The sequence below is a fragment of the Ursus arctos genome, unplaced genomic scaffold, assembly GCF_023065955.2.
Source record: "Ursus arctos isolate Adak ecotype North America unplaced genomic scaffold, UrsArc2.0 scaffold_10, whole genome shotgun sequence".
Classification (NCBI taxonomy): Eukaryota; Metazoa; Chordata; class Mammalia; order Carnivora; family Ursidae; genus Ursus; species Ursus arctos.
This window is the reverse complement of record NW_026622764.1, coordinates 65,585,290-65,611,495: the sequence shown is the minus strand read 5'-3', so window position 1 is coordinate 65,611,495 and position 26,206 is coordinate 65,585,290. Positions and strand designations below refer to the sequence as shown.

Sequence of the window (26,206 nt, the reverse complement as noted above, 5' to 3'; positions counted from 1 at the left end):
CTAAGATGGATCTTATTTACCTGGGTCAGCAGTGACATCACACAGGGCTTTTCTCTTTTCTTTCCCTTCTGCCAACAGTTGCACCTAGTTGAGAATTCTGGGACTTAAAGCTGGAGGATACTACACAGATCACACAACTGAGCAGTAATAGACACCAGCTATTGTCAGAAAGATGGCGGTGACTTTTAAAATTGACAAAAAGCTTATCAGAGCTAACGTAACATGGGTTTATCCCATTAAATCCAATTGCAAGAATAAAACTTCATGTGATGATTTGGCATACGCAAAGAGAGAGTGTTCCAGGGGCACGGTCCTGTTCTTCTTCATCAAATAGCTTCACTGGAATGTCACTGGACCTTACCCAACTAATTTTCCTCCCTGGCTGAGAAAAATAATCTCCATGCTATTTATCTAAAATCTCGAAAGGAAATATGGTAAAATAAATACCCTGCTGTTCTCCTTGCATCTCTCTATCAGGGGTCCCCCTTGTAGGAGAAAACATTCTGCCTCACGGCCAGCAGATGTGTGGAGAAGAGTACATTCCGCACTCATGGATTCCACATAAAGGAATCCAAGGACTCCAGGAAGTTCTGCCCAAGAATACTTCAAACTCCCACACATCTTGGCTAAGAGCTTCTCAGCACCTGCCTTGGCTCTAGGGGACTTCTGTAATGGGAAAAGTCAGGCACAGCCTCTCTGGGGATAAAAACGTTAGTGCTTAGTTTGTACTGGCAGACAAACAATTCTGCTTTTGCAATAGGGGTGAGACACAGGTGTCAAGGCCCCCGTTTTGCACCTTTGAAATCATACTCAAGTTTGACTTTAAGAAAATTAATTTTAGATCAACTGCAACTGCTCCAAAATTCTAGCCAAAGAGTGGGGAGGGAGAGCTGTGGGGTAGGGAGTTGAGGTATTACAGTCTCACGGAACTCTAAACGATGAAATGTTACAAGCAAGGGCTTTAAAAAAATTGGAAAAATATCATCTAATACAATGATTTATGTATTTGTTGACTCCTAAACAAAACTTTGAAAGAGCAATATTTCATGGGCAAATAAAAAATTCAATGGTAAAGAAATTAACGATATGAAAGAAAGTTCTTCATACGCAGTGGGTTCTCATTTCGCATTTAATAATTTTATAGAGATATAGATACAATAATTAACACTTAACAAACAGCTCCCATAGGCGCTTATCTCAATTTTGCCCAGTCCAGGATGAGAATCTAGTAGCTCAGACCCTAAGTGGTCATTCAGAAGCTCCCTAACCCCCCTATTCTTCCCTAGCCTAAGAAATTATTTGGCCTGAATCATGTAGTTTGCCTCTAGGAATTGATTAATTCAAATACTTACCCAAACTCTATATTGTTATGGTGACAATGACAATTATATTAGCCAGAAACTATCTTGAAGGACCTCGAGCACAAATCTGACGTATCTAGCTTAATGAATTGTGATGTGACTTTGTGCTCAAGAAGATGTAAATGGGAAAGTTCTAGCAAAGATTTAGGTTCCACAGAATTCAGTCATGGCATCTGACAAAATACTATCCAAGAGCTTTTCCTGACATGAGGACATCTTCACTATTTTTACTGCTAATTATTTTCATTGTATTATATATTTAGTCAGGTATTCAGTGAATATATTTACTTCTTTAATACAGTGGCACTTCATATGGGGAATGATAAGAGGACTCTTCTCAGATGTAAAAGACAAGATCTGGTTCCATCTGCTATGTGATCTTAGGGAAATAAAAACAGCTGACATTTCTTAAAAGCTCATTCTGTGCAAGGAGCTTACAGAGTACTTTATAAGCCAGGTTTTATTTTAATCTTTTCAATGGTCCCATTAGGCAGACAATATTATCTCTATTTCCAAATGCAAAAACCAAGTCTCAGGAGGTTAAGTGATTTGCACAGGCTCATCAGGGGATGAACAGAGGCCGGATTTGAATCCATATTTTTCAGAATCCAGTGGGATCTAATGTCAGCAGCTCTAAGGCCAAACCTCAGCTCTGCCACTTACCAGCTAGGTAGACTTGGAAGTTACTTCACTTCTGTGTGCTTTCATTTCCTGTTTGTAATACAGGAACGATACTATTTAGTCCAGAATACCGGAAGGATTGAATGGGACATGGTATGGAAAGGGTTTCCCATGTAGTAGTCCCCAGTTCCTAAGTAAAGGCTAGTTCCTTCACTTTCCTCCTTGCCTGGGCCTCAGTTTCCCCTTTGCCTGGGCCTCAGTTTCCCCCTCTGAGGAAGAACTTAGAGCTGTAGAGAGTTCAGAAAGCAGCTGGTACAGTCTCTTTCAATTTATAGGTAAGAAAACTAAAACCTAGAGAAGGGACTTGCCTCAAATCACAGCTAGTTAGTGAGTAGTTTGTGTTCTCACAGTAGTCTTTTTCATTTTGTTATTGGAATGACACTCTGACCTAGTTTGATCAAATTACCTAGAATCCAGATAACCTAGATTCTAGATAATTAGCAAAATTCTAATTATTGTATTTTGTTTGTTTTTGGATTCCAGCCTACCTAACACATTCATTGTGTATACGCTACTGTATAAAAAGGGCCTTCAAAGTTGTTATTTTCTTCGTCTGAAATGCACTTCTCTTAACTTCATGGCTTTCTGCTTCTCATCTTTCAGGTCTAAGCTCAAATATGACCTCCTTGAGAGGCTTTTCCTGGTAGTCTTAATCATGCCTCCCCTCCCACTTCAGCCAGTTACTTTCCATCATGTCATCTTGTATATTTCCTTAGAGGCAGTTAATACAATCTCTAATTACTGTGTTTATAACTGACCTGTTTACTGTTTCTCTGGCTACACCAGAACATAAATACCATGAGAACGTTCTCGTCAGCATTTTGTTCAATTGGGGATCTCCAGCCCTAAGTCAGAGCCTGACACCTAATAAATTAGTTCAAAAGAAATACCGGTTGAATGAACATCTCTACCCACCCAACCATCCACGTCCCACCCATCCATCAATCCATCCACCCATCACTTTTCCTCGAAAGATCTCAAAACACTTCAAAATACAGATGAAGGCTTGATAATTTAGGTTTCAAATGAAAAATAAATATGTAATTGGCCTTGGTGGTCAGGGTAAAGAGGTCACAAATGAAAGCCATGTCTCATTCAAATAGAAAGTGAAGCCAGTACATTCAACTGCCATGAGTGACTGACTTTAAAATACTTAATCAGAAGCAATAAGAATTTTAAAAACCTCCCTAATTAATACAAGCAAGAAGAGTCATTATGAAATACAGCTTGTCTGAAGTTTTATTTTTAGCACAGTGCTTTTAATTCCTTTGAAACACTTTGCCAGGAAAGTTTCATGTTTCTTTTTCTCCTATTCACAGAAATTCTTCCCTGCCACTTGAGTGCCAAGTCTGGAGCCTCGCATAAAGTGACTTGCAGCCTCAACAGCTTGTTCTTGGAATGGAGAATAACACTATCTCTCTTCCATTTGCCCAGTAGGTGTTTCTTATTTGGCTCTATACCTGAATGTGAAATGAGCAATTAAAAAAAATTCCTTTTAATGTTGTAAGTCTTTGGGGCATTTATTTTTCACTCTTTACCCTAGAGAACCCTGAGGGTTGAATTCTTAGAGTAAACTTTATTCTAAAGAAGAACTTAGGTAAAAATAAAATTCAGTAATGGGCATAGCAGAAATAAAATAGAAGAGGCAATGTGACAGATGGAGTAGATTATACTAAGGATAATTTTGAACTTGTTCATCTTCATAAATATTGGCTTTTGTCACAAGTTTACTTTACTAAGCAACTTTCTTGTGTGTGTGTGTGTGTGTTTATAAAGTCAGGTATGTAGGAAGAAACATAGAGTTTTAGAGAGAGGATGTAGATCTGTTTTTCTTAATAACAGAATGTGATCTTTATCATTGGCTATTTGGGGTATGCACAGGGGTCTCATAATTGCTATTGTTTCAAACCATTCCCCAACACACTTTCTTTCAAAAATAAAAGTTCATGCACTAAAAAAGTGGTGAAATTTCTAGAGAGTAAAATGTAAGCTTTCCACAACTCTTTTAACATACTGAGTTTCAATGCATCCAAAATTAACATGACTATCATTTCAGTTTACATGGGATAGTTCCATGTCATGCCTCTAATCCAAGCATAATAATTATTTGCACCTCCTTTCACTCTCAAAAGTACCTGGCTTAGACAATAAATTGTACAATACGATCACTCTAACAACGGTCATTAAACTTTGAGATCCTTTGGTAAAGAAGCAATGTTTTTCTGATCTTTTTCCCTAAAGCCTAACATCATGTCTGGTACAGGTTTAAGATGTATGCAAATTCTTTGACATTGATCTCATTTAGAGGTGAGTTCTAGCTCTCTTTTTCATGAATGTTGGCCAGTCTTTGACTACTTTGGACATTAAAATATGTTGGAAGTCATCCAATATCCATTTCAAGCCTATATTTCACCCTCCTTCTGGATTCCTAAACCAGTCTTAAGAAGTCCTCTACTCTGCTGAAAAAAGTATGTGGACTGAGAATGGAAAGGGGGACCTGCTAAGTCCACCTTCTACTTACTCCACCCAACAAGGCATCAGGCTGTGGGTGAAGCCATCTTGGACCCTCCAGAGAAGATCACTGGCAGCTGATACAAACAAGTGACTCAGTGTCACTTGCTGAACATAATAATTGGTCAGCTGAGTGCTGCCTAAATTCCTGACCCACAAAATTGTGAGATATAATAAAATGATTATTGTTGTAAGCCACCAAATATTTGTTATATAACAATGAAAAATCGAAACAGTAACCCTCAATAAATATTTCCGGATCTGAATTGACCAAAAAGTCCCAAATTTGGGCATTTGGGGCTCTGCTGTTGATATTAACCCTCCTCAACTCCAGCTCCACATAGTTAAGTTTCATACAAGATAAAAATGAGAGACAGAGATTTCAATAATTTAACTTAATTTTTTGTGTCAAGGTAATATTTGGGTGAAGACTAATTCAAGCAATAATTAAATAATTGCTTATGTGATAAAATCACATTTGTATTATGGACGATGATAAGCCATTATCTCTAGATTTCTAAATAATAATTGTCATTAAAAGTCATCCTGTAGTTAATTACCATACTCTGTTGACAATTTTCTCCTTATGTGGTTATTGAAAGTAAAACTTGTAACAGTTTCATGGTTCATGGATATAAAAACACATGGATTCCCAAACTATTCTTGTCTTCAAAGCCAATTTAATGGGGCACAAAAAAATTTACATCAGTAGCATACAATTTAGAGTCAGTTACACTCGGTTTCTAATCCCAGCAAGCCACTTATTAGGATGATCTTGGGCAAGTTACTTCATTTCTTTGAGATCTGGTTTCTTCATTTGTAGATTGGGACTAGTAATAGCATCTCCAAGAGTTGTAGGGTAGGTTTAATGAGACAATGGATTGGTCCAATATCTGGCATCTAGTTGTAATAGTAGGCATTTTTTAATGATAGTTTCAGTTATATCTTTAACTTATACCATCAAAAAGAATAAAATATTTAGGAATAAATTCAACAAAAGTTGTGTATGGCATGTATACTGAAAACAGAAAACATCACTGAAGTTAAAGAAGTCAATAGACATCTCTTGTGCATGGACTAGAAGACAAATATTGTTAAGATGGCAATATTCCTCAAATTAATTCACGGACTCCTAACAAAATCCAAGTTGCCTATTCTACAGAAATTGTCAGGTTGATTTTAAAATTCATAGGGAAATGCAAGTGACCTTGAATAAGCCAGAATAGTCTTGAGGAAGAAGAACAAACTTATAGGACTCAAACTTACTAATTTTAAAACTTATTACAAACTTACAGCAATCAAAACAATGTGCTACTGGCATAATGATTGGCATATAGACCAACAGAATTGAACTAAGTCCAAAAATGAACCCTATATCCCTACGGTCAACTGATTTTCAACTGACATACCAAGACTTTCAGTGGGGAAAGAATAGTCTTTTCAATAAATGGTGCTGGGACAACTGGATATCCACAAGCAAAATAATGAAGTTAGAACCTACCTTATACCATATGCGGAAATTAACTCAAAATGGGTCAAACACCTAGATGTAGGAGCTACAATTATAAAACTCTTGGAGGATAATAAGGGGGAAACCTGTGTCCTCAGATTAGGCAATGGATCCTTAGGTATAACACCAGAAGCACAGGCAGCAAAACAGAAAAGAGATAAATTGGACTATCATCTAAATTAAAAACTCTTGTGCTGCAAAGGGCACAATCAAGAAAATGAAAAGATAAATCACAAACCTGGGGGAAATATTTGCAAATCACATATCTGGATTAGCACTCAGAATATACAAAGAACCTTTAAAACTCAGCAATAAAAGGGTAGATAACCCATTTTAAAACGGGCAAAGTATTTGAATAGGTATTTCTCTAAAGAAGATATACAACAGCCCAACATGCCCATGAAAAGATGCTTGACTTCATTAGTCATTAGGGAAATGCAAATCAAAACTTTTCTCTATAAGATACCACTCCCCATTCACTAAGATGACTACAGTAAAAGAGACAAACAGTAACAAGTGTTGGCCAGGATGTGGAGAAATTGGAACTCACATACATTGCTGGTAGGTTAGTAAAATGGTACAGCCTCTTTAGAAAAATAGTTTGGCAGAGTTATCTTATGACCCAATAATTTCATTCGTAAGTGTATAAACAAGAGAAATGAAAACATATGTCCATGCAAAAATGTGTACATGAATGTTCATTATTGTCAAAAAGTGGAAATTATCCAAATGTCCATTACCTGATGAATTGATTAAGAAAATGTGATATATTTATACGATGGAACTATTATCCAATGCTTAAAAAGGAATGAAATACTGATAAATACTACTACATGAACCTTGAAGACATTATGCTGTGTTAAGCCAGACACAATAGCCTATATATTGCATGATTTCATTTATATAAAATGTCAGAACAGACAAGTCCATAGACACAGAGAGTAGCTGAGTGGTTTCCAGGGGAGAGGGAAGGGGAGAACGGAGGATGTCTGCTAATGGGAATGGGGTTTCTTTTTGGGATGATGAAAATGTTCTGGAATTAGCAGTGAAGATTTAACAATGTCGCAAATATTCTAGAATCACAGAATTGTACACCTTAAAAGGGTGAATTTTATGGTATGTGAATTATATCTCAAAAAATGTAATAGAGTAAGGTCGAAAGTTAAAATATAATTTACTGAAAATAAAAACAGGTAAACTTCTGTGAAGTATTCTGCCTGTGGTGCAAAAACTGTTAGGTTAATTCATGATTTTACCTTGGTTAGTCAGAAGTGAGAGTTCTGGAAATATTTCTGCCTGGATTTTGCATACTGCTAAGACTTCTGCAGCTGACTGAAGGGAAGGAGCCTTTGATCCAAAGAATATTACTCCAGAGTCAGACTTTGGGGGTCTTGTCCTACCTACGGCCCATACCCATTCTACAAGCCACTCCTCATTTGAGCAAGACTCATTTCTCTCTTTGTAAAAGGGTCTGGTTGCCATGTCTCTCACCCCCTGGAGCAATGCTGAGAATGAGGATACACAGAATAACTGCATGGCATTTTATAATTCTGAATGCTTTAGAAATACGAGATAATAATAGCAATCCTTCTTTCTTATAATTGACTTTAACAGGGCAAGCAGACCTAATTCCTTATGTCTTTCTAAATTCAGATATAATTATAAGCCGAGAGGTTAACTCGAATTTAAGTGTTATTCTATAGTAAATAAACAACAATAATAAACTTGCCTTTTGAATTGCAGGAGCTAAAATTCTGGCTAAGTATTATGCAACTGAAATCAGACCTGCAACACTGGATAGCTCCTTCAGAGAAGAAATGTATTTGTTGGCAAGAATTGATGGCATTTTTCCATACCAATTACAATACATCAGTCCGGGAGGCTAATATGTTACAGTCAACAATTAATTACCTGCAAGTCTGTAATAAATGGAGACTTTGCAAATCACTGTTTTGCTCTCAAATGAAGACATCCTTATTCTCTCCTCTCCCAGCCCATTCCAACCCTAATCTCAGTAATCCTCGTGTGTGTGTGTGTGTGTGTCTGTGTGTGTGTGTGTGTGTGTGTCTGTGTGTGTGTGTGTGTACGCGCGCGCTAACACTTTGGGCAGCAGGATCTGTGGGCTTTTTCATCTTTGATCCCTCAGAATTCTACAGAGTGATGGGCAGACTGTAGACTTTAATGAATAAGTAAATGAGTGAATTAACAAACGTAATTTTCCATATGAACACAGGCATAGCATCAGCCAGAAGGAGGTTCTGGAGTTTTTGTTCCCAGAATGCTGAGTGGTAGCACAGGTTTGAAGTCTCCAGGGAAATGCTAGTGTGGACCCTACGGGACACTTGCAGTAATATGCTTGAAAATGGGCAACATGTGAAGAAGAGGTTCTTAGCTTGGAAGAATGTAAGCAAGTTAATGAAGCCATTCACTCTTGGTCCATGCCAGCCACACTCTTGCTTTGCCTTGCTCTTCTCCCACCACTCTATCTACATTCTCATCATCTTACTCCACTTCTTATCCCCACTTTCCTGCTTTATTTTTCTCCATAGCAATTATCTCTACATATTCTAAGTATTTGTTTATTGCCTATCTCTCCTCTTCCCTTACCAGAATCTAAATTCTGATTTTATATAGTCTGTTTTTCCCCTGCTCTATATATCATGCTAGAAATAGTCCCTGGAAATAGCAGCTGCTCAGTAAGTATTTGGAAGGAAGGAAGGAAGGAAGGAAGGAAGGAAGGAAGGAAGGAAGGAAGGAAAGGAGCAAGGCAGGAAGAAGAAGGGAGGGAGGAAATGAGGGAATGAGGAAAAAAAAGGAGCATGAATCTAAAAGATATATATATATATATAAAGAACTTTTAATTATCCTCAGGATAATTTAGATGCTGTGGAAACCCATACTCCCAAAGGGATTCCAACAAGAAGACAATGGCCAGGACTTTAAATCCTGGTTCTTTCAGACCAGAGACCCCTGGGGCTTACCTGAGAAGGGCAAGGATGCCTAGTCCAACCCTGTACTGATCCTGAGGTTCCAAGAACTTTCCCTCGAGCACTCTGAACCCTCTAGCTCTCCAACGAGGGTATTAGGTGTAAACATATTAAGACATGTTCATGGGCTGGAGTGATAGAAATTATAAGGTCTATTTAGCTCAAAAACATGCTTAACATATGATTCCATCACCCCTGCATATCTGTTCATTCATTCCACGAATATTTATTGAGTGCCTGCTAAGTGCCCAGCCCTGTGCCAATGCTAAAGAAGTCATCACACACCTCACAGTATTATCAGGAAAAGGACACAGGTAAGTAGTAAAATACATATTAAAATACTGGAAGCACAGGAAGGTATCAAAACATATAGCAGAGGTTCTGAAATTGAAGATTTCAAGTTCAACATGTAAACAATATGCAGATATTCAAAACACTGATATTCTGGGGAAAATTAAGCTGTTATTTAACTTATTCTTACAACATAGGTACGTAAACTTCCTTTAGAATCCTTAATTTGCTTTGAAAGTTTTAGACATAACTGTCTAAAGGTCACCTTGCCTCCTCCACTTTATATATGCAAACATACCATAATATTTTGATTTAAGTAGCTGAGCCCATCCTTTTACATAAGCCCAATACAATGTGAAGGTTTCCTCCAACCTACCTATAATGCTTATGCCAGTAAATCTACTACCACTTCTCTTTTTTTAAAGATTTTATTCATTTATTTGAGAGCGAGAGAGTGAGCGCGATCGCATGCGTGGGGGAGGGGCAGTGGGAGAAGCAGCAGCAGACTTCCCACTGAGCAGGGAGCCTGGCGTGGGGCTTGATTCCAGATCCCTGAGATCATGACCTCAACCTAAGTCAGACACTTAACCAACTGAGCCACCCAAGTTCCCCAAATCTGTCACTACTAATTACTGTATTTTTTTCTGTAAAAAATACATATATAGTATCTATTTTTATGTGCTAAAATATACAAAACATAAAATTTACCATTTTGACCACTTTTCAGCATAACAGCTTAGTGACATTAAATACATTCACATTGTTGTGGAACCATCACCACTATCCACCCACAGAACTTTTTCATTTGCCCAAACTAAAACTCTCTCTCCTCTCAACAGTAACTTCTCATTCCTTCCTCCCCCAGTCCCAGGAAACCACTGTTCTGCTTTCTGTCTCTATGAATTTGACTACTCTAGATGCCTTATGTAAGTGGAATCATACAATGTTTGTCCTTTTGTTATGCGGCTTCTTCTACTTCACATAATGTTTTCAAGTTCCATCTATGTTGTAGCATGTGTCAGGATTTCCTGCCTTTTTAAGGCCTCATTATGTTTAGTTGCATGTCTACCACATTTTGTGTATCCATTCATCAGTTGACGGACATTTGAATTGTTTCCACCATTTGGTATTGTGAGTCACATTGCTATGAACGAAAGTGTACAAATAGGATTGTTATGTTTCTATAGTGCTTTTAACTTTGCAAAGTACTCTTATGTCTATAATTCATAAACACTATGGAAAATAAAGTAGATAGTACTTTCCCTTTCTGCAAATAAGAAATCCAAATTATTAAAGTTAAGTCACTTGTTAATTTAGGGACAGTTTCTGCCTCTTAGCCTGAAGTGTCGTTTTCTCAACATACTTTTTCTTCTTCACACCAAAGATTTTTCACCAGCTGAAGACACCAGAGATGCAAAGGCAAAAATATCCTCATTGAGATGCAATTGCAGGGAAGATCAAAAGTCTTATTTTACTTGGGCTTGCCAAAAGAAATCAGTAGCCCAAAGTTTGGGGGGAAATCCATTTTTAAAGTTTATCTTTCAGGCATCAGATGTAGCTGTTGTTTCTCTAGCAAAATGACATTCTGGACCAACTAATCCAGACTTAGTGTCCCCCTGACCCCCCGACCCCACTCCAACTACACCATTGTTGATAAAATTCAAACTTTGCATGTACAATAACCTGGGACACTATGTCTATTGCCCAAACAAAATATTTAAATCTTGATTACTCACAGGCTTAAATCATACCTGATATGATTTCACATTCTGTTCTTGGATAACTATCTTCATTAAATTCCAGAGATGCCAATGCTCTGTTTGAACAGAGCTTTTGAAAAGTTGAGAGGTCCTCTGAGGACCTTTGAGGGAGGAAAGTAGAAGCTAGGTATGTAGGCGGGGCAGGGTCAGTGACGGTGTGTGCCCAGTGAAACTCTTCCAAACGAGGCTCCAGCCCAGGTAGAACCAGGATTTTTCTTGCAACTGATTCATATTTGTACAGTTTTTTTCTTTCCTAAATTCATATGTTTATGTCGGTAACATTAAGCAAGATTTTGTTTCCTGAAATAGCACTATTATCTGTGATAATTCTTACAGTTTTTCACTGTCTAAAAAGGTATTTCTGACAGTTAAAACTTCTCTAATTGTTAAAATCTCTCTAATTAGAATAATCCCACATCAGTGGGAGCAATCCTGAGTCCTGTGGTTTTGCCTAGCTCTCTGCTTTCTGCGTTCCCTTGCTGGTCCTGACCAAGCCAAGACCCTTGCGATGTGCAGTTGTTTTCTCTGATGGTAACACTTGCTGGTGGTTCTCACTGCTGTGTCAGGGAGGTAGGACACTGAATAAGTATTTGATTTGTGCTGTTAGTTCATTGATGGTGTTGCTTCTTTGGTAGGGTAGCCAAATTTAGCAAATAAAAATATACCCGGTTAAAACTGAATTCCAGATCAACAACAAATAACTTTCTGTAAGTATGTTCCATGCCATATTTGGGACATACTTATACTAAAAATTTACTTGATGTTTACCTGAAATTAAATTTGACTGGGTGTCTTGTATTTTATCTAATAACCTTATTTTTAGATTTCTGCAAGGAAAACTACTCAAAGGGCCAGGGCTCGTAGTGTCAATAACTAATAAAAAATAAAACCAACTTCTCTTGAATCCAGAAAGCAAGTTCAAATGCCAGTAAGTGTAATGGGGTCTAAGCCTAGTGATTTGGAGTTACCTAAATCGGATACCAAACTGCAATGTTGGGGTTACAAGAAAAGAGATATGGAGGATTTGCCTCTCAACTTCCGGTTCTCTTTTGGAAACAGATACTAATAAAGTCTACCTTCCCAAATGATTGATCTGAAAAACATGGTTCATAAAGTCAGTCAAGGGAAGAGGAAATAAGAAGGTAAGACAAGCTCTGACATATACCGAAAATTTACTTGAAAATTTGGGGGTAAGTAGGGACTCTACTGGGGAGTATATGTATGCATGTAGGGAAGGGCAAAGGAGGAGGAGAGGAGGAGAGAAGAGTAATATGACCTCCCAGAAAGATAAACAAATATACATACAGGCTCACAAATATATCATTATTAATTTATTTCTTGCCCAGGCCCCAAAACTATTTACCAGAGATTACCAGTTTGAAGTTATCACACTTGTTACCTTGATTTTATGTAGATGCCCTATTGCATGTAGGAAATGAAGTTAAATTTTGCTTAGTTTTGGAAATTTTGTAATTGAAAGACAACCAGAGATGTTGTCAAAATATTGGTTCAAAGCATTAATACCCTTCTTAAACAGACTTGACCAGAGGAGGTTGAAAGTCCAATTAGTGTGTGGCTGGTCAAGGGTACAGGATAAATCTGATTTGCTCTCTGGCAAATCACAGGCCTTTGGTTGACCTTTACATGTCTCCCCATTTTCCTACGCTGATAAGCCAAGTGTTTGTTAATGTACCTCAGTGTGGCCTGGGATTGGGTTAAGTCACTACTGAGGATATAAAAAGAAGAGGTTGGAATGACTGTTCTTGAGGTCCTTCCAATCCAGTTTTAATGAGAAAACCCTCACCCTCCGTACCAGCTGTGGTCCCTATGCTTTTAGCTGCTTTCTTTGAAACAACAAATCAAAATCTGTGGAAGTAAGCGGTACGCCGTGCTCTATTATACTTCCTTCAAAGTTGCCTCGGAAGTGATCATAAAGGGGTAAAAATAAGTTCTAAAGCTCATACTCATTAATTTGAAAACTGCCACAATCCCATCATGGATAAGGAGACAAAGTTTTCCCGAAGAGGAAATATAAAAAGCTGATGGATGTATGAAAAAAAAAATTGGTCTCAATAGCAGCAAACAATAATACTACAAGTTATAATGAGACACTGTTTTCTCCATAAACTCAGCAAGGTTTTGAGAATGTATTAAATTCAGGGTCACTGAGAGTGAGATGAGGTGTTTATTACCTTCCGCTGCTGATAGCAGTTTGAATTAAAGCATCTTTTCTAGAAAATAACTTTCTAATATCAAATAATATTGCTTTCAATGATAGAAATCTTAGAACTATTCTTAGTAAAAGATCCAAGATACTGTATGAACAAAAACTTGAAGTAGCATTTTAAAAAATACAAATGCTATAAACTAAGTAAATGTTTAGTTGCTTAGAGATAGTTTATTACATTTTGTAGGTGCAAAAGAGGAGATATTATACAGCAAATATTTGTCATGAATTTTTTATTATGAATTTTAAAAACATGGGGAAATGCCTGAGTCATATATTTAATTAACAAAGAGTAACGCAAATTATATAGACTTTGGGATCAATTATTTCAAAATACTAAAAAAAAGAACTGCAAAGAAATATACAAAATGCTAACAGTGGTTATCCTTAGGGGAGTACATTTATAGGTGATTTTTTTCTTTCATTTTTACCCTTTTCTATATTGCCCAAATGTTCTATAGCAGTCAGAAAAAAATATATATACAAGTGGTCAGCTGGATATCCAGAGTATGGTTCTAGGAATAGAGACTACGAAAATATTTTTTACTCATTTATTCTTCATACCTACTATCTGTGTAAATTTGGGGTAAATCACTTAAGAAAGCACGAATGTTCTCACCTATAAAATGGGGGCAATATCGCACTAAATGTCCTCCTAGGTTTGTTATGATAACCACTTGAAAGGATGAATATGAAAAAAAATGCCTTCTAAATCATAAAATACTTTAAAAGTCTGAAAGATGAATTGGGGTTGATCTTAGGACACATTTCCCTGTGGTGACTGCTGGTGCGAGGGTACAGTCTGTGGCCATGCAACATAAACAAACCACTTGGCTTAACTGAGGACCAAAGTCCTAACTCACTGGGAGCCTATTCCAGGCTCTTTCTTGCATTGGTTCCCGTCCATAGTGCTGCGCAGCTAGGGAGACCATAGTCTTCAGGGATGGGGGAAATCAAGTGGGGTTGGCCATGTGGGCCAGACCATGAAGGGACTTTGAAAGACAGGCAGAAAACTCTCAAATTTAACCTGGACTGATTAGGATAGAGCTATGTTAGGTATTCTTTCATTTGCTTTGGGCCTCAGTATTGCAAAAGGATGCTGGTCAGGGGACATTAGCCAAAGAGTAGCCAGTTTGCTGGATGGACTTAAGGGTCAGGAGAGTGGTGGTAGGAGTCTAGCTACGTCAGAGTTTTGGCAGTTCCTGAGAGAGGACATGATGTGTCTGGACAAGGCCTTGGTGGGAGGAAAGGTGGGAATGTCAGAGAGATTGCTCAAGGAGAGAACTGTGGTAGATGGAACACAGAGGATATAGAAGAAGGAAGACTCAAAGATATCACTGATAAGTCTCCTCTGGGAGATTGGAGTAGGGCTGCAATTCTTAGCAATCCCTCCTGAGAGACAGAATATACAAGGTGACAATGGCCAGGCCATACGTGACGACAGAGGTCTGGCACACCACCTCTGCAGCAACCACCCAGAGCATTCGGGACTTAGCCAGTGACTGTCAGCTTCCCTGCTTTTAATGCCTGCTTCCAACTCAGGACTGATCAGGCAAAATGCTCCTCCAGCAATCACGTAGGAAGCCCCACTTCTAGCCAGCCCTCCTCCAGCTCCTGCATGCCAAAAACCTTCAGTGGGGTCACACCCTGAGACTTCTCTTTCTTCCCCTGTAAAGCTTTCCCACTCCTCTGCCTGACTTTGAATCTCTGCCAAGTGTATGTGATGGTGGCTGACTCTCCTGCTATCGTAAATGCCAAATAAATTACCTCCATTTATTCTCATTTGGGTGGTCTTCAATTGTTTCCACACTCCCATATCAGCCTTCAGCTCAGCCACTCTTCCCAATAGCAATATCTAGGGAGGCAATTTGGTGAGATGGAGAGAAGGCATCACTAGGAATCACTTCTAGCCCCCAAGCTGACTCTATGGCCTAAGGCCGTCTCTTAACCTTTTGAGCACCTATCTCCTGAATCTTTAAATGAAACTTGTTTATCACAAGGTGGTGAAATTCTGGTCTTCAAGAAGATCTAGCCTGTCACATTATAGAGAGGAAGCCCAACAGATCCTTAGCTATCTACAAATATATTTCCTTGCCTGTAATTTCTGAACAGGGAGAGAGAGACAGAGAGGGAGGGAGAGAGAGAGAGAGAGGGAGGTGGGAAAGGAAGAGGGAGAAGGAGAGTAGGAAGGAGGAAGGCAGATGTGCTCTCTCAGATTTCACCAAAAGGGAAATGAGAGGCCCATGATTCCAAACTCCCTTGAATGACATCATCAGCTTCTGTTGTACTTGCCTAAGCCTGATGCTCCAGCAACTGTTCTTCCTCCGTGATAAAGTCTGACCTCGCTCCTCTGATGGGAGCTGGACAGCTTATAAAAGGAAGGGAGGTGTCTGTGTTGCATGGGAGGAAACATGGGAGCTGGGTTGTACAGACAGTGGTGGCTGTCCCAGCAGACACTTCAAAGATAAAACATAGACATTTCTTGAACCCAAGAAATCACAAGTCCTTTCCACTCAGGATCTGAGAGGAAACGTGCTGAGGAGGCATTAATTTTTCAACGCCATACTTCTATTCCACAGCCCTTTCCACCAAGTAAAACTACCCATGGAGGCTTTTTGCATTCTACCTATTTCCTCTTTGTGTCCCATTGTCACACATAACACTACACTCAGTAAGGATTTAGTAGCAGATCCATTCAATGAGTTTTTACAATTGTTGAGTTTTTGGTGTCATGGTGGGAAAGAACAAAACACTAAAGGCTCCATAAAAATACACATTTCGGTTGAGGTTTCCGTCTGAGAATTACAGAACTGTGTTGATTTTGCACTGGGTGAAAATTCCCTTTAAGGCATTCCCAGCTTGCTGTATCTGTTGGACTTTACAATGCTGTCTCTCCCCTCGAAGAAATCCGACAGACCTGGCTTTAGTGCTGGCACTCTCTCTTATTCTTGCTGCTGTTCAGAGCAAGTCTGTTGCCTGCTTTGAACCTCAGATACCACACTTCAAGTCACCTTACTCCTCTTGACCAAAAAGATAACATGAGACTGCGAAAGACTGTTGATAAACTATGTTGTGAATGTCCCAGCAACGAGAATAAAGGAGGGCCAGAGGGGGTCCCTGTTATTGGGCCAACATTTCAAGGTCAAGCACCAGTCAGTGAATCATCCAACAACATAACCCAGGCTCCTCACAAGCAAATTCCTGTTTCTTATTTAAGGTCAGTGTTTTGATTGTATTTTACCTACTACTTCTCTTGGATGGGGTTTAGAACAAGAGAATACCTGAACCCCTGGACATTTTATGCAATTCATGAAAAATCTTCAAAGTAGAAACCCTGCGGCATTTTTCAAGGAGTATATGATCCAAAAAAAAAAAAAAAAGCCAAGAACTTCTGATATACTACTATAAAACATTCAGGAGACTACCAAGTTAAGGACAAAAAAATGAAACCAATGCACAGATACTTAATCTTTGTACGACCAACAATTAATGGTTACTTGTGTACCTCTAAGAAAGGAATAAGGACATTGAAATTTTCCTTTAACCAGCAGCTAAATGAAAACAATATTTTTTCTACCAGCTCTCTTCTCCTGCCAGTTTCTTTGTGCTGGTTAATTTTGATGGAAAGACAATGCCTAACAGGATCATTTCAGACAATGGAGTAATTACTACCTTGAATATTTTTTCTCTTACAGAAGAAAGTGCTTCTTTATTTTGGCTCCCCTATTTTTCTTTCAATAATGAGGCTAAGTAATGTTTAACCAACTAGAAGCTTGCTGGCTTTCAGAGGCAGCCATTGAGATGAGAGAAGAGGGAACCATTAGACTAAAAATAAAATGAATTCCAAGCTTTGACTCTCTCCAGGGTTCTCTAGAGTGTCATAACTTTTGGTTAATGAGGGTCCCAAGGGGGAAGGTCATAAGTCAATGTCACTCTCCTGGTTCAGTGCAAGCCATTGAGCTAAATGTGTCAGTATATTTTGCCCTTGACCATGGGAACCTGGAATAAACCAAGGCATAAAATAACCTGACTTGCCCCCGAAGGAAGAAAAGCTGCTGCTAAAATGAGACTAAGCTATGTGGTAAGATCTAAATATTCCTTTGACCCCAGGATTTTTGGCAGAATTTCTCAGAATGGCATGCCGTAATTTCTTAATCTCTAAATGGGGAAAATCCTTCCTAATCTCTAAACGGAGAAAAATTTATATATCTTCTCCATGAATCTCAGGAGAAATGGCCAGTGCTTCTGGGAATGCACTTGGTGCTGCTGTTTTGATGTTACTAATATGTGGATTGGGACTTACTGTATAGAATCACACCATTTATGGGCTGGACATGATCTTAGATATCATGTTAGTGTAGGAGTTACTGTACTGAGCTAGAAATCCTATGTGTAGGAAAGTGGATAAATAGGCAGTTAAACATGTAGTTTGAGGGGTATGTGTATGAGTGTGCCCATTTATCTTCCCAACTGTTGCACTTCTTCATTTCTAAGGCATCATTCTCTGAGCTACACCATAAGATTTTGTATGAATAAAGAAAAATAACACTCAAACTATCAGTTGCCATCAACTGTAAAATTCATCCCAATTTCAGAGATGCAAAAACATGAAAAAAGCTTGATAACTCTTCGTTGGTAAAAAAAAAAAGGTTTTCATATAACCCATTACAAAATTATCCTTTTTAATGGGTGCTGAATAATTGTTGCACCGAAACACTTTGGACTTAATTATTTCAAATATCCATCAAAACTGTCACCTGAGGGGGGAGAAAGCAAAATGCTAAAACCACGCCTGCACAAACTGAAATATTTATAGATGAAATGATGTTTTGGATTCACAACACAAAAATATCTGAGGTGGGCACCATGGGAATGTACAGATAAAACAAGATTGGCTATGGATTGATAATTGTTCAAGTTGGATTGCAAGGTACAAGAGGGCTTAATGTACTATTCTCTTAAACATTTCAGAAAAAAAAATTCTGTCTATAAAGTATTAGTAATAGAACTTCCCATGAATAGGATTGGGTCTTCCTATATGCAAGAGGTTCATTCTATGCTCATGGTAGGTTCCAGATAGAGACTGTAAAGAATATTCCCTGGGACTGTGAGTGATGAAGCGAGTGGAAGGTATGCACATTGCTAGTCCTTCATCTTATTTCTGAACACCTTATTTTGTTGACGCTGCCTGGGTCCTACCTTTTATTACAGTGATAGTTGGCTAGTCCTTATAATTGCTTCTAGCCCCAAAGGCCACTGTGCTACTTTACATCAGTATTTGGTCATCCTCAGAGGGTATACTAGGTTCGTATCAAGGATAATTAAAAGCAGCAACAATAGCAATTTAAAATTTAATTGAATGTTCCAGTCACTATGCTAAGTCGCTTACCATGCATGAGTTTACTTAATTCTCATGACAACCCTAACTTGTTAATACTATTATGATTTTCTTTTTACCCATGAGGAAACAGAAAACTTATGTGCATTTCCCAAAGCTGGCAAGTGGCGGGGACTGGATCTAACCCTAAGACTGTGCTTGAAACCACATTAGGTATTGCCTTCCTTCTAGTGACACTGGATTAAGAGCAATGGGAATCACAGCCTGCTCAGAATCGCTTGCAGATAAGAAAGACTACACTTTCAGGGATCATTTCTATAGTTTTTCATTTGCAGATAAGAACCAAAGATAGCCTCAAGCCAATAATCAGCAGATGCAGGTGGGTGAAAAAGAGCACAGACTCAGAAAAGCAACTCTTGTAGAAACAAATCCAAAGGAATGCAGAAACCTCTCCCAGGTAGATAAACACAGTCCTAGCAGTGGGACAGGCAGAAGACACCAGCTCATGGATGCTTTTCATTTTCTCCTGACTCTTTAAATCATTTCAGAGTGCACTCATGCTTCATCAAGCCTCTCACGCCTGGGTTTAGCTGGTGTGTTTACACATCATCTCCTGGACCTCACACGGTCCTTCTAGACTTCCTCAGCTTGTTTCACTCCATTGGGGATCTTAATGCTCATTAATTGTCATGATATGAAGAGTATTTTCTTTTATGACTCTGCCCCTGCAAGGCCCTAACTGTCCAACCACACTTTGTTACAAAATCTAATCATTATTCTCAATCTTGTAGGGACACGAAGATCTCTCCTGCCCTGCTAGGCTAAGTACTACCCTCCTCTCCATATTCACCCACAGATGCCTCAGTAACATTGAAATAAACAGATGTTTTGGAGTGGAAAGTCTTGAGGTCATCATCCGGATTAGCCCATCATTTGGACTTCAGGGTTTGAGGGTTTAGTTCAAGGATGACATGTGTACTCAGAAGCAATGGAAGTCACACCAGGGATGGGACAATGACGAGAAGACTGTACCAGAGCTAGCACAGTGTTCAGTATAGCATTTTCCATTTGTACTCCTCTCCTATGCTTCTGACAATGTCACCAAAAATCACATCACCTTCTTTGTCTACACCAAATGGAATTTACCATCAACCAAAATCCTAAAGTCTTATTTTACAAGTATAGGCTTCTCCAATGAGTATTTGAGCATTTACATTTATGTCAAAGTAAGTAATCTTATACTTACCACTGTTACACAGTCTAAGTAAAGTCAGATCGTTATTACAACCTGTTAAGATCTGTTTGGATTATATATGATGTCAACACACTAATGTATTAATTCCTTTTGGCTTTATATCCAGAAATCTGTTTAACATTCATTTACCCAAGACACTGACAAAAATATTTATTAGGCTAGGACTAAGAATAGAGTTTTTTATAAGCCATCAGACACTCCCCCCCCCTCGTTGCTAAGAAGCACCCTCTAACTATGTTCATTCAACCAGTTATTAATCTGCTTAATTGCATTAACTCAGCTCATATTTCTTAATCTTGTCTCCAATTATATCATGAAGAAATTACACAATGCCCCACTGAAGTTCATGAGCATTTTGTCTGTTGCATTTCCTTGAACTATTGTTTCCTCTAATTTGGCCAGATTTAATTTTGCTAAAAGCAATTTGACAAAAAGCAATTTGGTCAAGAAAACAATTTTGTCAAAACAATGATGTAGATAAAGAAGAATAATGCCAATCAGTGTGTTTTCAAAGTTGGTCATTTTTGTGTATGTACTATTAGATAGAATCGTGACCCATTTTGTATTTATATATTTTTGCCAATATTTTGTTTTTTCTCAATAGTTTGATTTTTTAAATTTCTAATTAATTTCCAGCCAGTTGTTCCTATCAAGCATTGCTCATAATGTAGACTAACTGAAACAATATAACTGGTCAGCAGTTAATTAGAAGAATGCAAATGCCCAACAACTGACGGATTGTTTTTAAAAAATATGCTAAGTTCCAAATACCATATGGTAGGTAAAATATCATATGTAGTCATAGGAGATGCATACGGAAGCCCATCATACACTAACGTGCAATCATTGGTGGACACTATTAAGTGGAATTATCTTTAAAATTTTGTTCTGGTTTATAATATAATTTTCCATAATAAGCTTAAAAAGTCTAAAATAAAACATAAATCACAACTGTAGTCAATTGTTCAATCACTCTGTTTGTTTCAAGTATTTAGCTCCTTTTGTTGGATTCTTGTTCCCGAAGCAATTCCTTAATTGTTTGAGTGTAAACAGAGCAATTGTTTGAAGATGAATTAATTCTGGAAACTGTAAAAGAGTGTTTAAAGATACTTATAGCGCTGTAAAGCTGTCCCATGTTTTATCACTCATACTCGAACGTATAATGATGGAAGATATTCATTTTTAACTAATCTGTTGTGTTGACCAATTTGCTTTTGACCAAATTACTTTTGGCTAAATACATACTACCATCGACCAAGCCAGTAACACATTAGAGGGGAAAAAAATGCGACTATCCCAATGATTTCCTTTTAAGTGAATCTATGCTGAGTTCTAGGGATCCACTGGCATCTCCTTTGGCTACTCTGTAAACCGCTCCTTTAATAAGCCATTTCAGAATCTTGCCAGCTTGGGAAAGTGAAGTGGTATGTACAAGTTCCTTTTGAAGCTATCTGAAGACACCAGTGGGGAATACCTCCTACTTGAAAATAAATGTTGATAAACTCAGCTAAGAGACTGTCCAAGCACTCTGTTCCAAGTACTTTACACTGACCTGTTCTCAAGGAAATTGCTCAATTTCTCTACCCTCCGTGTTGCCACAGAATGAATTCAAGAATATGACATACATTTAATATTCTCCTACCCCATAGTTTTCCCATGTTATTTTTCCTTGACCCACCTTACTGTTATTACTATTATTTTAAAAATCAGTCTGGTTCCAGGGGCCATAATTGCCACTTGGTCCTGGTATTACCTCCTGGTCTATACTTACAGCTGTCTGAGAGGGAAGGTGTATAGAAGTCACCAAAAGCTCCTGTGAGTTGCCAGCCAACCCTTCTTGAGCCTTCTAAGTTCTGCTTCCAGGCAAACAGGTGATAGGTTGCACTTTATATGATTTTGCGTAATATACCATATTACATAAAACAAAATATTTAAATTATTTTCCATCTTCTCTGTAAAAGGATCCAGTCAGGATCATTAACTTTTAAGTTGTTGCCTTAGCCTTCCTAGGTTTTGTTTAAAATAAAATAATCACATCGCTCAGTGTTTATTCAATAGACTTGCATGCCCGCGTAATCTCAGTGAAAACCTGTAGAATGACTGAAGGAACATGCTTCAGATGGGATGGGAAATCATCGCAGCTAATTTCATTCATTCGGTAAAAAGTGAAAAGTAAGAATAAGAAAAGTAAAGGAAACTATTAGCTCCAGAGACAAATGAGACATTCTTTAAATGTGAGTTCTAGAATGGTGGTGATTTCTTCAGGGTTTGGTTGTTAGAATGACAGAGAATTCTTATGCCTACCGCCTATAATTCCAGGGCCTTTGTCTACCTTTTGGGAACCGCCCTATAAGCATTCCTATCAGAGTCTGAGCACAACTCTGAGGAAAAGACCCAGGGCTGTCAAAGATGAAAAGCACAAGAACCTGAGTGTATCTTTCAATGGAGAGATGTCATCTTTGATAAAAGAAATAGAAAAATCTTGAAAAAAATTTTCTGGTCTCTGGTTAGGTCATTTTTTTCCTGAACTGCCATAGGCAATATTTTACCCCTGTTTCCCCCTATTTTCTCCCCCCGCCTCCTTTTTTGCTCTTTTAATTTTACTAGAACAAGAAAAAGAATTATGAAGAATGGCTCTGATGTAGTGTCTGGTTAATGAAGCTAGCACACTGCCTAAATATTTATTCTCAAGAATGGGGTATTTGGATTGCAGATGTGTAGACATGTTGTCAAGTTAAAAATAACCCTTGCTGTGAGGCAGTGGCACACCGGAATGCTAATCCAAGCCCACTGCTTATCCTTCCGAGACGAGCATCCTGGGTGTCCTGGCTGCACAAAGTAAACAACCTCAGCCCCATTTCCTTAGGAATCTTCACCTTTTTTGCTTGAGCCGTTTTAAAAATGTGTGCCGAGACTAGCAAGAAATAGAGCAAGAAGAGGAGGAGAAAAGTCCTCAGATAGTCACTCTTGCTTCCAGAGACCCCCACATTGCACGCCTGGTGGGGAAATTTTCTTCCCTCCAGACCAAAGGAAGCTTCAACATTCTGATCCTTGGGGTGAATGAGTACCTCGCCTAAACTGTGTGCAGCTAATCAGTAATGTGGTTCAAAGGGTTAGGCTCGTGGAAATACCTGGAGCCAGGTGAGGCAGCTTAGTCCTGGAAGGGAGAAAGCCTGGGGGAGGGGACATGGCATCTAGGCCAGCCCCCCGCCCCCATTGCTGTTCCTTCAGACTTTAGGTGGGGTGCCCTAGCCTCTCTGGGCCTCACCTTCTCAGCCTATAAACTGGAGGGAACCTGTATCACAGGACTGTGCCTTGGGGGCTGACAGATCAATGTAAACCACTATCCAGAGTGAGAAAGACAATAATGAGCAAGAATCTGAATGCTTTGTGTGGATGCATGTTGGTGCTGTCCGTAAGGAGGGCACAAGGAGGGGTTTGGGGACCTTAGCGAAAGTTTGAGATGCCCATAGTAACTTAGTCTCCAGGGAAGAGATAAAGACAAAGTAGGAAAGGAGAAACATCTGGACAAAGATTTAAGAGAAAAAGAAACAGTGTGACTATAGTGGAGGTCTTCTCCTGTATGGTTTCAGAACACAGAAAGAAGATTTAGCATCATTTCTCCCTATAACAGAGAAATATTTTACAGTGATGCCCTCTTAGAAATAGATTATTTACAGCGCTGCAAGCATAGCCTTGGAGTCTGGTCAAACTTGAACAAAAACATTAAAAGTTCCTGTAGATTTCTATAAAAAGATTGGATTTCATTAACATTAGACACATAACTGCCTTGTATATTGTTCAACTTGTTCTGCATCATTTTATATCTGACAAACCACTGGCTCTTAGTCTGCACTGGAATAACTTCCAGCTTCCCAACTTAATTTGCCACAATCACAAGGAACTCGTCTGCACACAGCAACACCGGACCCCAGCAGATTTCCCAGGTCCTGCAGAGCAGTGCGGACACAATTGCCACAACGGCTTTCTCTAAGCCCCTCTCATGCCTTAGCAAGCACCCAGCCACACTCTGGGTAAAACCCCACAGACCTGGACAAACATTTGGTTACAATTCCACTGGGCTCTTCTGTCTACAAAATTAATCCTGCACACACACCCATTTTCAAGTGGCAAAGATAATTTGATCCCGTTTTAAAGGCCGCTGATTACTGAGAGCAGAGAGAAAACCCAGCCCACCTGGGACACTTCCACACAGGTTGAAAAGTACAAATCAAAGTGACTATTTCATTATGGAAGAATTTTTCTTTTTTTAAGCAGTGGCTTTTTTTTTTTTGTCTTTCCAAACCAGAGCTGTGTGTGCTTGTTTGACAGGGAGCTGTTATTCTTAAAGGCAGGAGGAAAGGCGGCATGTTAAAGTTTCACATTAAACAACAAAGAGTTTCAAGGAACGTCCTCAAATTACATTCACAGTTTCAAAGTTCAAGAACTGTGGCAGAGCGCTGCTTACCTTACAATTTCGGGTCCCAAGAGGTCTTTGGGTCTAAAGCAGTACATCAAATGTGCAGGGTTTATTTTCTCGCATGAAACTCTCATCTGTCATAGCACCCAGCTCCCCCGGAGGAACCAACCTCCTCTTCCCGAACACCAATGAGGGAACCAGAGGAGCACATGTGGGAAGTGGCTTCCCTGGGAGCCTGTCACAGTCTGCACATGCTCTCTGTGACGGACGTGCCAAATCAACCTTGGCGTTAGGCTCACAAAGCACCTCATTGTGAGGTCCCGGCCAAGTCTTGGGGGCAGGAAAGGGTTATAAAAAAGGGCTCTAGCCAATCTGCAGTTTTCATGCTTTTGTTGGGATGGGCCTCTCATTCATTAAAAATAGAGAGAATTATTTTTTTGTTAGCTTCCTGGGGAACAAGTAAGACTTGTAACAACTCACCAGTATGTTGAGATAAGAGGAAAAGCTTATCTCTCAGAACTCCGCTATGTCCTGGCTGGTGTGAAGGAGGGCTGATCGTTAAAGCTCCATCTCACCTCTTAGAAAAGTGTCTACTCCCTACGAACAGACAGGATGTTTTATCGGAAGGAAGTTCACAATTGTGAGTGTGCAATAATGTGTGCTAGCCAGGCCCCACCAAGCCCAAAGATAAAATGAAAATCTACTGCACCTGTGTCACTGACATAATATTTCAAGTGGGCTTTCCACATCAAGCCAGCTAGAAGTCATTGTGAAGAGGAAGTACATGTCCTCTCGTGGGACATAGATGGACAAGGACCAGAAAAACATTTGCTTTTACTTTCACGTCCACCTGCTACAACGTGCCACAGAAAAGGAAAGAGATACTGGGTGGGAAAAAAAAAATACGTCAAAATAATCAAACCTCTTCAAAATCCATACGTTAAGACTTGAGCCATTACTCTAGGCTTAGAGTTTGATGTTTTGGCCTTTCTGCAGCCCTTGCTAGGACTCTAGCCTGAAGGGATCATGGTGAGCAGCTGGTCGCGAGCATGAATAAGAGAGAAAGGCGGCCCCTCGAAGTAGAGAGTGGGGCACAGAGACCCATGTTCAAGTTCTGGTTCTGGTTATACAATCAACTCTAAGCCCAGGAAAATCTTCAGGTCTCTCTGGATTTCAGTTTCGTTTTCTGTCAAATGAAGGAGTTGGACTAGTAGTTCAGGAATGGAAAAGTAAATGCAAAGACTCAAAGTGCTGTTCACTGGGTGGGCTAAGGTGAGGTGGAAAACACAGCTCTCTATTTTGGAAGTTATTATTCCATAATAACTATCCCTAATTTGTTACGGAATGAATTATGCCAAATCTTTTGACTTTTAAAAAGAAGCTAGAAGTTCAAATTTTTATGTGAACTCTAAGTTTTATAATATAAATCTCCTTACTCAAAATGTTTAATGAATACCAGGCAAAATATGCTGGTTAAATTTGCCCTGCAGGCTGCCAATTTGGGACTTATAAACTAGATGATGTTGAGTCTTATCCTAGAAAATGAATAATCCAGGGAAATTAGCCTCTAGAAAAACTTTCGGCATGCTTAGGAGTCAAGATAGGACTTAAAGAAGAAGTGCCTAGTGCTTCTGTGGTGAAATTGGGGACCCTCACCACACTACTTCATGGTGGTGATCACGACTGACGACCTTACATGGCTGAGTTCCTCTGGATAGTGCTGGTGTGGAATCCATGAAAGCGTTAGCATTCTAAGAATCTGATGAATGAGAAAAGGCAGAAGAACCCACACAGGGGGGAGAAAAAAATATTGTTTCAGTAATATTAAAAGCAACCGGATGCAACGCTACCAGTCTTATCTCAAG

General features: G+C 39.0%; 1 protein-coding gene across 6 annotated transcripts in view; it reads right to left on the bottom strand.

The window, feature by feature from the left end:
* Positions 1-24,556, bottom strand: part of STARD13 (StAR related lipid transfer domain containing 13) — a 513,739-nt gene extending 489,183 nt beyond the window's left edge. For 2 of the 6 annotated variants that reach the window (XM_044381756.3, XM_048215633.2), the window contains exon 1: positions 24,390-24,556. The gene's annotated coding sequence lies outside the window, so the exon portion shown is untranslated. Of the gene's footprint in view, positions 1-15,095; positions 15,184-24,389 lie in introns of all 6 variants that reach the window. The other 4 variants (XM_057309255.1, XM_044381751.3, XM_044381754.3 and 1 more) reach the window with 3 other exon arrangements.
* Between the last annotated feature and the right edge of the window lie 1,650 nt (positions 24,557-26,206).